At 37.4% G+C, this 12,649-nt stretch overlaps 1 protein-coding gene across 1 annotated transcript in view; it reads right to left on the bottom strand.

The window, feature by feature from the left end:
* The window catches only part of Tk (tachykinin), a 39,382-nt gene extending 27,068 nt beyond the window's left edge, over window positions 1–12,314 (bottom strand). Inside the window, exon 1 of the mRNA XM_076317346.1 lies at window positions 12,160–12,314. The gene's annotated coding sequence lies outside the window, so the exon portion shown is untranslated. The remainder of the gene's footprint in view (window positions 1–12,159) is intronic.
* Between the last annotated feature and the right edge of the window lie 335 nt (window positions 12,315–12,649).

Genomic DNA, 12,649 nt, shown 5'->3' on the forward strand with positions numbered 1-12,649 from the left:
ACAGTTGAATTTAATTCTCATAGATATCTCGTTTCCGTGTCTTTCATAGTGCGTCGCGGGTTCGTATCCGACGTAAACGAATCTAAGGGACACGTGACACGTTTCGCGAGAAGAATAAATTTCACCGGAAAAAAGTTACAGCCCACTCGCGTATGTTGAACACGAATTGAATAACTGTCTGTATTTTTTACCACAACGAGATAACGTGATTTGTATCGTGAATTCTTCATTCAAACGCGGGAAAAGAAAAATCACTCTCAGTTTGTGCGTTCGAGTGGAAAATTTCTAAGACGAACAAAAATTAACGAAACAATTCAAATTTCCCTGAAACGGATACGTAGATTAGTATACACCCATTTTTTTTCTCTATTTTATCATTCTATCGATCACCGTATCAATTCTGAAATAAACCGTGTTTGAATCACTCGTCTCGAATCGAACAGATCGAGTTTTTTCCGAGCGTGGGTCAACCCAGACCCACGCTTGATCGACAAAGAGTCAATGCACGCGTCACCATCCGATTTACCACCCAATTTCGTTCACCAACGACCGTGAATCGTCTCAAATCGGATCCAGACGCTTTAAAATGGACAATCGTTTCCCAAATGGAATTTGAAAATTTCCAAGAACCATCGCCCGAGTGCTCGTAACGCGATAATCGTAAGGCGCGAACGCATACATAATAAAACGAACTCCTTTACGGTTTAAGAGGGGCGGGGAGAAGGGGGTCATTACAGTTGCAAATTGCTTTGCAATCTTCAATGGACGGTTCTCTCGGCAGAAAGGTATTTAACGTGATTATTAATTTTTCCAAAGCCGTGGGTCGTCGGAACTCGGTGAGCGTTTAAATGCACTTCTTTCGGCCAGCAAAGGGAACTCGATTGCGCGAGTGGAAAAGTTTATCCACGTGATCTGGAAAATATTGAACAGACACCGGAACGAGTTCCTTTCTTTCGAGATAAAAAGTCAACGGAGGTAACCGTGGGGCTAAAACCTTCGTCGTCGTCGTCGTCGTTGGCGATGAAAAAACACAATGTGCATTCGTTAGAAATTTCCGTTAATCGTTCGTGAACGAAGGAACGCGTTCGCTCCTTTAGGCTATTCGTCACTGAGCGATCAAATATTTAAGGAAGTGGAGTGAAATCGTTAAACGAAAGAATCAACGCGTTAAACTTTACCGTCGTTCCCATGGTATCGTATCGAACAGATCGATCTATAATTTATGGAATTCCGGTACACGACTCCCTCGAGGGAGGGCCGGTTTACAACCGACAATAAGGTAAAAACAATCGAACAGCAACGCGACTAGTTCGATTCGTTTCGTTTAACGGGTTAGTAAAACGTTCAACACGACATTATAAATCTATATATAAATACATCACCGATACCCAACCGTGTCTCGTATTACTCGTCTTGGAGAGAATTTTTTATCTCGCCCGACTTCAAGATGGATTCTTCTTATTCGTAAAACTGTCGCGAGAGATGGTTTACCGCGGTTGTCGTCCGCCTCGCGATTTCAAAGGAGTAAGTAAATCGAGGGAGAATTAACGAGCCCGTTTTCCGTTCGATGTTAATCCGTGAAATCTTACCGCGAAGGATTTCGAGTATTCATTCGCGGAAATATTCACCGATGGATTTCCACGCTTTGATTTCGCTCGAAACGATTTTATTTTCGCGAGTCTCCAGTCGACCACAAATTACATTCGTCTACGATTTTTCTTCTCTTTCTTTCTTCCTCGACAGGCAATCGTATTCAATACCGATCTTGGTCAATTTCGTTCGGGATAGACTTCGTTATTATACTACGCTCGCGAAAAGACGTTTGGTTGGTGTATAGACGTATACACGTGTGTACAATTGTCACGAAACATTCCCGTTTGCGTTGTATTCTATTTCGATCGCGAACAGGAACACCGTGCGACAAATGATATACTGTTTCGATACGTAACGGTCCGTCGAGAGGTAGTATGTTCCGTTACTACGTTTCCAGAACTTATCGTTAGAAATTACTACGATTTACTTAATAATTTACTAAAAATTATTACGAATACACGTGGAAAGTACCTTATCTGTACTATTTTGAAGACAAAGTTGTTCTTAAACGGGAAATCTCCAAGAATAGAATAATTACCTTTTCTCACCTCGTGCTTCGTTTAATCGAATAGACATCGACGAAGTGGACTGTTCGTTTCAATATTTTTATCATCGTATCACGAAAAATAGAAATATCGGACAGTTCCATGGTGTATTTCTTATTTTGCAGGGTTTCTATTAACAGTAACGTGAGCTTACAAGTAATTAGAATTTATTCGTTGTAAGTATGACGAAGAATCATTGCATGTTCGAAACTATGGTAAAGGAATAATAATCCAATGTGAAAAATTTTACTTTACGTATCTTTCTAAAAATGGTATCGATGCATTCTGTGGATTCTTTCGAATAGATTGAGTCCGAACACGATGTAAATCGATCTACTTTTAATCGACTTATTATACGCAATATTCTTTTCTGCTGAGTCAGATTTCGTTGAGCTTAAGACGCTCAGTGGAAGGGATTAGAGGGAATGTATCATGGACAGTTAACTGGGCAGATTTCAGTGACAGTTAACCGTGCATTATCATACATTCCTTAGAATTTCGAGTGACAGTTACGCAGATGTTATTCTCGACCATCGAAAATTTTCTCATAATTATTTCGATAATTATTTCGCACGCGCCCTTTTCGTTACTTGTGGTAAGAAAACAACAGTCAACAAAAGTTAACTGTGCATTACTATATATTTCTTGAAAGCTCGAACGACAGTTACACAGACATTTTTCTCGACCATCGACAATTTTCTTTTCGTTACTCACGGTAAGAAAGCAACAGATTATACACTTTATAAATTTCAGAATTATCAAAAATTAACCGTGCAGATTGTAACGAAAGTTAACTGTGCATTACTGTATATTCCTCGAAAGCTCGAGTGACACTTACACAGACGTTACTTTCAACCATAGAAAATTTTCTCAAAATTATTTCAATAATTATTTCTCACACGCCCATTTCCTTACTCATGGGTAAGAAAACAACAGTCAACAAAAGTTAACCGTGCATTACTGTATATTCCTTGAAAACTCGAGTGACACTTACATGGACGTTACTTTTAACCATGAAAAATGTTCTCAAAATGATTTCAATAATTATTTTTCACGCGCCCTTTTCTTTACTCGTGGTAAGAAAACAACAGTCAACAAAAGTTAACTATGCATTCCTTGAAAGCTCGAGTGACACTTACACGGACATTATTTTTAACCATGAAAAATTTTCTCAAAATGATTTCAATAATTATTTCTCACGTGCCCTTTCCATTACTCGTGGTAAGAAAACAACAGTCAACAAAAGTTAACCGTGCATTACTATATATTCCTCGAAAGCTCGAGTGACAATTACGCGGACGTTATTCTCGACCCTCGACAATTTCCTCGTATCGTTGTATCGATAATTATTCCGTACGCGCCCTTTTCGTAACTCGCGGTAAGAAAACAACGGATATGCCCTTTTTCCGATCGCACAACGAAGCTCTCGAGCGGATAAACATTTTTTTTTTTTTTTTTATCGTATCCCGATAGGAAGCAGAGGTTGATCGAGCCCAAGCGATAACGGAGAAGTATCCAATTACAAACGGATTAGCAACAGGCTAACCCGCAATGAGAAAACTCGTTGCTTAGCGAGACGACGAGCCAAGGGCTTCGAGATTCTATTCCCTCGAGCCTGGTTAATCTGTGATTTGCCAACAGTGTAAATTTCTAACCAGCCTCCAATCGACCCTGCCCGTTCTCCGTTCCGCTACACTTTTCATTTAACTTCTATCGTTATTGTATTTAACAAGCTCGACGACGAAAGATGAATCCCTTCTCCGTTACGACGAGAACACGGTTCAAACTCTACTCGCGTGTAAATTATTTACAACACTCGTGCAACATTCTCGTTTCGTCAAACACTTTTCATCTTCTCGTTCTTTCTTTACCTTTCTATGGACAACTGCGATAAAGCTATTATTTATTTATTTATTTCGAGAAAAGGAAAATTAGTCGATCGATGTTCCTATACACGTAATCGCATCGTACGTTTAATTTGTAAGTAGCACGGTGATCAAAGTTAACTTTTAATACTATATTATTCAACGTAAAAAGCACGAAAAGCACACCCTTTGAAATCCATCGTCGCGCTTTTATTCGAGCTTAAGCGCGGCGTTCACCGCGACTCGCAAACTTTGTCGCAATACAGCCTTTACTGCATTGAAGTCTCCTTGTCTTATCGCGTCGAGCGCTACGAAATTCTCGAATCATGATCTCCATTCTATAGATGCATCTTTCGTACGTGGAAAAGATTCTTTCGACTGTGATCAGTGAATATTCGTTCAATACGAATCGGTCGTTTTATCAACGAATGGTTCCATGAACGTTTTCTCGAAATCGTTTTTTTTTCTTATTTATTTACTTACGGGTTAAACCGTTTGGAGAACGGAAATACAGAAAAATGATAGAAAACTCTTATAGGAGGATAACATTATCTGTATAAGTCGCGTAACAATATTTCTGAAAGTAACGAAAAATAAATTTAGGTATCTAGAAAATCTACTAAAATTAATATATATTCTATTAAGACGATTCTATTAAATTGACTATAAGGCGTTCTATGGAATTCTGCTCGTAGTATTAAATGGTGTCTCGATGAGGTTCAAGATGTATTTAGAAAGAATAAAATATCGAGAGTAAAGTAAAGAAACAATTTAAGATTTTGAAAAGAAAAAGTCAAAATTTATTCCACGACGCTCGAGAGATATTAGATCAAGTCGAGATAGTACGGGCGCATAGTCGCGATCATAACGGAACATATGATAATTTATCTTACGGGATGTCAAACACAGAAATTGATGTCGAACGGTTTCAAGTTTAGAGCAAAGATAACGATGATGTAGTGCCCTAACGGCTGAACAGTATTCTAATAGCGAGTTAACGAAGTAACGAAATTTCAACGGTATTGACGTTACTCAAAGTGCTTAGAAGCTCTATTTATAAAACATGGAGTACCTAAAAATACTGAAAATTTGCTTGGAGAAAGATCGAAGAAAAAGGTTTCTCCAAGGTCACGTATTTCTGTCACTAAGTTCAACGTAACTGATAACGTGGTCATTGAGAAATTGAATTGAACAAGATTGAAAAATCGAATGTTAAATTGTTCTTGGAAAGAGAACTTTCTTTTATCTCACTTTACCAGAGATCAAATTAGGAAGAATAACTATTTATTTATTTTAATTTAACAGTAGATTACTTCTACCAACAGTAGAATATAGACAGTAGAAATATTGAATGTTAAATTGTTCTTGGAAAGAGAACTTTCTTTTATCTCACTTTACCAGAGATCAAATTAGGAAGAATAACTATTTATTTATTTTAATTTAACAGTAGATTACTTCTACCAACAGTAGAATATAGACAGTAGAAATATTGAATGTTAAATTGTTCTTGGAAAGAGAACTTTCTTTTATCTCACTTTACCACAGATCAAATTAGGAAGAATAACTATTTATTTATTTTAATTTAACAGTAGAATACTTCTACTAACAATAGAATATAAACAGTAGAAATATTGAATGTTAAATTGTTCTTGGAAAGAGAACTTTCTTTTATCTCACTTACCAGAGATCAAATTAGGAAGAATAACTATATTTATTTATTTTAATTTAACACGTTGACTATCGCGTCAGTTTTACTAAAAATGTCCACATTCGTCCAAACTGTAGTGTAAACAGTAAAAATATTGGATAATTTATCGATGGAGTTATTTTATAGTATTACTAACGAAAGTAAAGCTCTTTAAAAGTTTACAAGTATCACAGTTTATAAGTAGTAGGACATAAGTTTTCACGGCTTGTGAAAGCTTTAGAGAATCGTTGTAACTTTGGAGGGGTCACCAGTGACCACCATGGCGTTCAAAGTGTTATCGATACTGTGTTGGAAAAAAGAAAATAATTCAATTCTTTAGATTGCACACTTGCTATCAAAACGCGACAGTTTCTTTCGAAAAACTCTCTCTCTCTCTCGAAGAGCTACAAGTAGTGCAACCTTACGTATATCGGACAGATCTAACCGAATACGCCTAATCTCGATCCGGAAACGTTAATAATTTCTTCGTTCGCGATTTTCTCGGTACGAAATGAATTTAATAAAAAATTTCAGTCACACCGTTATAATTAATCGACGCGAGCGTATCTTTGCAATCGTTATTTTACAACTTCCGTAATTGTATGGCATTCTGCGTGCAACTAACGACGGGCAAAAGTTTTAATTAAATCTTGATCTTTAGGGTCGCTGGGTGCTTAGCACCTACCATTACTTTGCAGAAGGAACAGGACATTTTCCTTAACTTTATCTAATAATACGTATGTATATTTAGTTGCACCGTATAATCTCGTCGTTTGGTTCCTACGCGCGGAAACGTTGGTCGTATCGTACGGGTTTGTGCTTTACAAAGTGCAAAATATGAGTGCAAGATACGAAATCGTGGAGCGTTGTACGGGAGAAACGATTATCATCGTCGCGTTGAGAAAACGGAATCAATTTTCCGCGTGTTGCGCGCGTAAATCGACACGCGGAAATGATGTATCGAGATATATCGTACGTACGTGAACGAATGGGAACGTCTCGGATGATTTTTCTATCCGTATCGGTTCCCTAACTGTTTGGGCTGGTAGCTGCATACGAAAGAAGACGAAACGATAGAACGGGAAAATGAAAGAAACGTGTTATTTGGAAAACGAAGAAAGTGTCCTATTTCTCTTTCTCTTTCTCTCTTTCGGTACAATATCCGGCTGCTAAGATTATTCACGGACAAATCATTCTTAATCACAAAGGAGAAAATATTCGAGCAGTGTCACGACCTTTCTCGATTAAAAAGGAACAGACGTACTCAAACTACTTCGTCGGCATGCGTTTCTGCATTTCCTTCTGTACCTTTCGTTGAAGTGAAACGAGTCCGTATACATGAACGAAATATTGGATGGTCTCCGAGAAACGATGAAAACTGTGACAACGTGACTGTATAAACGTTTCGGAACGATACGAACGAAACTAAGCAACTATTATGATTGATAAAATAATGACAATAATAGTAATAATAATTTTAATAATTGTAATAATAGTAATAATAATTTTAATAATTGTAATAATAGTAGTAATAATTGTAATAATAATAATAATAATAGTAATAATAATAATAGTAATAATAATAAAAATAATAATAATGATAATCGTGATATCTATGGAAAAGAACCTTCTGTTTGCAAAAGAAACACAAAGTGCACGTACAATGAGAATAACGAGTAAAACTAAGATAAGCTTCTAATTGCATTCACGGAATTAAAAAAAATTGAGAGTATTACTAATACGATTATTGTTCAAAATTAGACGATTCACATAATTATAATGACCGTAATTCGATGCGATTCGAGAAGGAGGAGAGGACAATTTTTAATATTGCGAACGATAGCAGAGAATTTAAAAAGTCGTAGGAGTACACGAAGTGCGTCAAAGGAACGTAGAAAACGGAATAAAGCATATTTCGTTCGGTTCGATGAATTTCAACAAAACTGAATTAGTTTTTTATTCGTCTGGAATGTTTCTGGAACGGGAAAACCGAAGTGACGCTAAATCCCTTTTCTTTAGGTTTGTATGGAATGAATGAACATAAGTCGAAGATTCTCGTACTATCGCCTCGAATTGACCAAGACAGTGGTGTCAAAAGTATCTCAAAATAATAGCGATTCGACGAGTCATTTAAATTTTATACTTCTTTTCTCTTTAACTCCATGCTCACAAAAATTGAAACACGAAATATTAAGAATAGGAGAATTGATATTTTTGTATTAGGAACTAAGAAGAAAAAGTAAGGGTATACGAATATTCTTCTTGGTTGAAAAAAAGAAAGTTATAGAAATATTCTTCTTAATCGTAAAAAAAGACATACAAACATCCAATATCGGCCTAACTGCATTCCTGGCGTTCGACGCAGTTATTCCAGGGGACTTGTTGCTCGTGGAAAACATACGGTGCAATGTTAACAACACAGATCTTAAGACAGAACGCGTTCAATTGTCGTAATTCTCGATACCAGCGAAATGAACCCAAGTCCGTGCAACTCAACGAGAAAGTTACGTACGTACGTAGGTCACAAGCACTGCACGTTCGCGGGACGTCTCGTGCAAGTACTTGGTTAATGTTCGGATAACATCGGTCGAATGGAGTCGAAGAGTTTACGGACAACGACGCTGCAACTAATTTGTGAATGTCGAGAAGTTCGTCGTTGGTCGTTTACCGATAAATTCCGTAAACGTTCGTCGCGTGGACTTAGCGTACCGTCGAGTCCAACTGATTCGAGGCTCGGTACGTTCAATTATCTCGGGGAATAGACAATTCGAGGTGAAAGTTCACATTCCCCCGGGCAATCGGACGAATTTAGTACCGACAAATTAAAGCGTAGCTTTATTACTGACGCGGTAGACTTTGATACGTGACAAGGAGTATTCTCTCCTGCCGTGTTACTATCGCTGTCAAACTTCGTCATCCTTTCCATTTGCAATCGAGAGCGAATCGAATGGCCGTGTATGCGTTTAATTAGCACGATGTATCCGTGACGTGAACAATTTTATTCGACGTATAATTAATTTCGTACGAAGAGGATACCGGTCTTGCGCTCGTTTCGAAAATTCTCTACCGGAGAAACATCGAGGAGGATCTTCGATACAGTGCAGCCATTCGCGATTCCATTGTTTCGGATAAGAATTTTCGAATAACTTCCTCGTTAGTTAACGTTGTTCCCGTGCAATAATAACATCTTCGTTCGAAACGAGCTAACAACGCGCATAAGAATAGTCCGACACGAGGGTTTCGAAATCATCGATCCTCTTATACGGAATGTCGACCAAGGCTGTAATTTTTGCATTCGGCTTGCACTCTTTTCCACTCGATGTACTCACGAATACATTCTCGATATTTTTCGAATAAATTTAACGTTCGTTTTGTAAATAATTCGATCGTACCATACCACGTAGAAAGTTCTTGGGTTTTTCGATTAGTTGTGGTAATTGTTCTTTAATTAAATGATAACTTCCATTGCATTCGATAAACTTCTTTCAAAGTTTGTTCAATTCGTGTGTACCTCTTTTCGTGAAATTCGATAGGTTTATTCGTAAATTAATTAAATAAGTGTGTGTGTCTCGATTATTAAAGATTTTTTTCGTTTCGTATCAATTTTGTAATACAAAATTATGCTTTACAGTTACTAGTAACATTTTCCCCGAATTATGTACATGTCTGATTGTTTTTGTTACTTCTCGACCGAATTTCAATTCGAACAACGAAACAGAGTGAATATTCACTTCCATAGGTACCGTGTTTAATACCTCTTGTGTCGTGTTTAACATTTAACTGACTCGAATGATGCAGTTCAACCGAAAGCAAAACAACTGACAAATCTGTCGATATATGACGTTTGGTAACTAGGGGCAACTACATGCGAGATATAGTATTACGAAGAAGGAAATACAAAAGAAACGACAAAACTTTCCACGTTACCTGATACTTTGATCTTTGAAATAATCTTCGTCAGGTTCTGTACATTTCTGTCGTTTCTCGGATAACCGACGAATCTTTTACGGGAAAAAAAAAATGGCAGTCTCGAGTCAACGAAATCGAACATGCTCTTATTTTAGTTTCTATACCATTTCTCGGATAGTTGGCGAATCTTCTCTGGGAAAAATATGGCGATTTTGAATCAATGAAATCGACAATGCTCATATTTTAGTTTCTATACTATTTCTCGGATAGTTGGCGAATCTTCTCTGGGAAAAATATGGCAATATCAAATCAATGAAATCGACAATGCTCTTATTTTAGTTTCTATACCATTTCTCAGATAACCGACGAATCTTTTACGGGAAAAAAAATGGCAGTCTCGAGTCAACGAAATCGACAATGCTCTTATTTTAGTTTCTATACCATTTCTCAGATAACCGACGAATCTTTTACGGGAAAAAAAATGGCAGTCTCGAGTCAACGAAATCGACAATGCTCTTATTTTAGTTTCTATACCATTTCTCGGATAGTTGGCAAATCTTTTCTGAGAAAAATATGGCGATTTCGAATAAATGAAATCGACAATGCTCATATTTTAGTTTCTATACCATTTCTCGGATAATTGGCGAATCTTTTCTACGAAAAAATATGGCGATTTCGAATCAATGAAATCGAAAATGCTCTTCTTAACCTCTGTAATGATATCAAAGCGATCGAAATAAACGGGTGGTCTAAAACTGAATAAACTGTACGAGGAAAAGCAGTGAATTTTGGCTTTGACGTCATTTTTTTTTTTTTTTTTTTTTTTTTTTTAATTAAAACACGAAAAACCTGGTTCAATATACTATTTCTCAGAGATGGTCGTACTTGATGCTGTATTTTAAGATTGCGTCGGTTACAGATTCGAGTTCTATCGGTTTGAAGTTAATCTTGCGCGCATACTTGAACACGTTGACTGTCTCGCCAGTTTTCCATATTTTGGAATATTCTCGACATTTTTTCAAATTGTAACGCGAAAAATAAAAGTATTCAACGATTTATCGGTGTACTTAATGGTTTATCGTTGCGCTTGTTATTTCAAGTAGAAATATTCGATAGTTTATCGGTATAGTTATTGTTTCACAGCATTGTTAACGACAGTAGCGTCAATAAAAATTTACAATCCTTGTAGAACGCTTTAAAGAAACTTTACGAGTTCAAAGCGCCGGTCACCGGTGACCACCATCGCATTCAAAAAGTATCGCGCTAAAATTAATTTACGAGCGGAGAATTAATTTCTACAAACTATCTTGATTTATTAACGAAAATTAAAAGGAAAGAAATGTATAAAAAAAAGATTACTCTACCGAAAGGTTGAAACTTTCCGAATTAAACGCGTATTATAGTACTTGTACATACGTATGTACGTGTTTGTATATACTTTCTTCGGAGTAAATCATTTTTCAATGTTTCTACGTAAATATATCTCTGATAAATTCTCTTTCATACCGTTTAATATTAAATATTCAATGTTCATGGAATCTCTATAATATCGCGACACCTACTTTTTTTATACAAATAATGTTTCAAGTTCTGTAACATTATTCTCCTTGGTAACCGTTTCATCCCCAGAAGTACGAGTAAACGCGTAAAAATTTCATACCACGTCAGTTGTCTCGTTTTCGATGCAATTTTAATAATTTCACATGCGCGGTAGACCTTGGACGTTAAATATCTTTGCGAATCCTTTGAAACCGTGTATCCAGTATGTGTTCTATCTACCGATATTGTACAAACGATGCTACCTCATTGTTTCAACGAAAGTTTGTTGCCTATGAAAGATACAATACACAAGGTACACAACCAACTACCTACATACAAAAGTGCACGTCGACTGTAACAACGATAGCCAGGAATACAGAAAACTCTAAGAGTTTACAGAGAACGTTGGCAGAAGTATCTTTGGTAAATATCAAAAAATAAATAAAAGGTAAATATACGTAGGAACGATAACTACTTAGAAGGAGCGCTTAAAGTTTTCCAATTACACAGAATAATACTTCGGTTTATCGAGCTGTTGGACATACTGATGCGTGAACTGGTGTGTTATATAGCCGAGAGTCGATACGCGTGATTGCTCTCCCTACATTCCTTTTTTTTTTTTTTTATTCATCTTTTTCGTGTTTTTCCTTTCCACGAAACGAAACAACGCGTACGAAACGCGTTACACGTAGTTCACCGATACCGGTGTCTCGTATAATAGTACAAATAAACGTACAATAATACAAATAACGAATACCTCTTGAACCGAATAAACGAAATCTACCAACGCAAACAAATTCGAACAGCATACGTGAGTATTCGCGAGTCGAGCGTTTTACTCGCGTCACGAGAGACCAATCGGTGGTGTTTGTTGTCGGATGATAAAGTTATACGAGCGACTGTTCAACCGAGATTTCGTATCGTGAGAAATACATATCGAAGTTTCAAACGTCCACGAGTCGATACATGCCGCAACTTCCTGTTTCGAATGTCTTATTAAAAGTGTGTACGGATCTCCTACCTTTCTCAGGTGGATACAAAAGTGTTCCAACCAGACAGAGAGGTCGTTTACTCGGACGATCGGCTCGAAACGAAGATTCGTTCGTCGGTTCACGGGATAAAGGGTGTTTCAAAGGTAAGACCTGCTCGATGTGACGGACAACGATGAACTGACGCTCCGCGTGCTTCACCTTATACATAGGCCGGCGTGGTGACGTCACAGATCACTGGGACCAATGAGAGACACCGGAGCTTGCACCACCATTGGGGGCAGAAATCTAACTGTACCCCTTCCGTCATGAATACCTGGGAGAAACTTGCGGTTTCCTCGAACACATTTCACCGTATTTGGATACCCCCACCCCAACCACTCTTTCCTTTTCCCCCACTTTTACCACCTCCCCTCGGTATCGCGCCATTCATCGACGTTCACGGTAACGTCGAAGACGGAACAGGATCGATAAATCGATCGAATGTATCGCGAAGCGGAGAACGAGAAACGAGGCGAGAAT

This window comes from Ptiloglossa arizonensis, chromosome 1 (genome assembly GCF_051014685.1).
Source record: "Ptiloglossa arizonensis isolate GNS036 chromosome 1, iyPtiAriz1_principal, whole genome shotgun sequence".
In the NCBI taxonomy this organism is placed as follows: domain Eukaryota; kingdom Metazoa; phylum Arthropoda; class Insecta; order Hymenoptera; family Colletidae; genus Ptiloglossa; species Ptiloglossa arizonensis.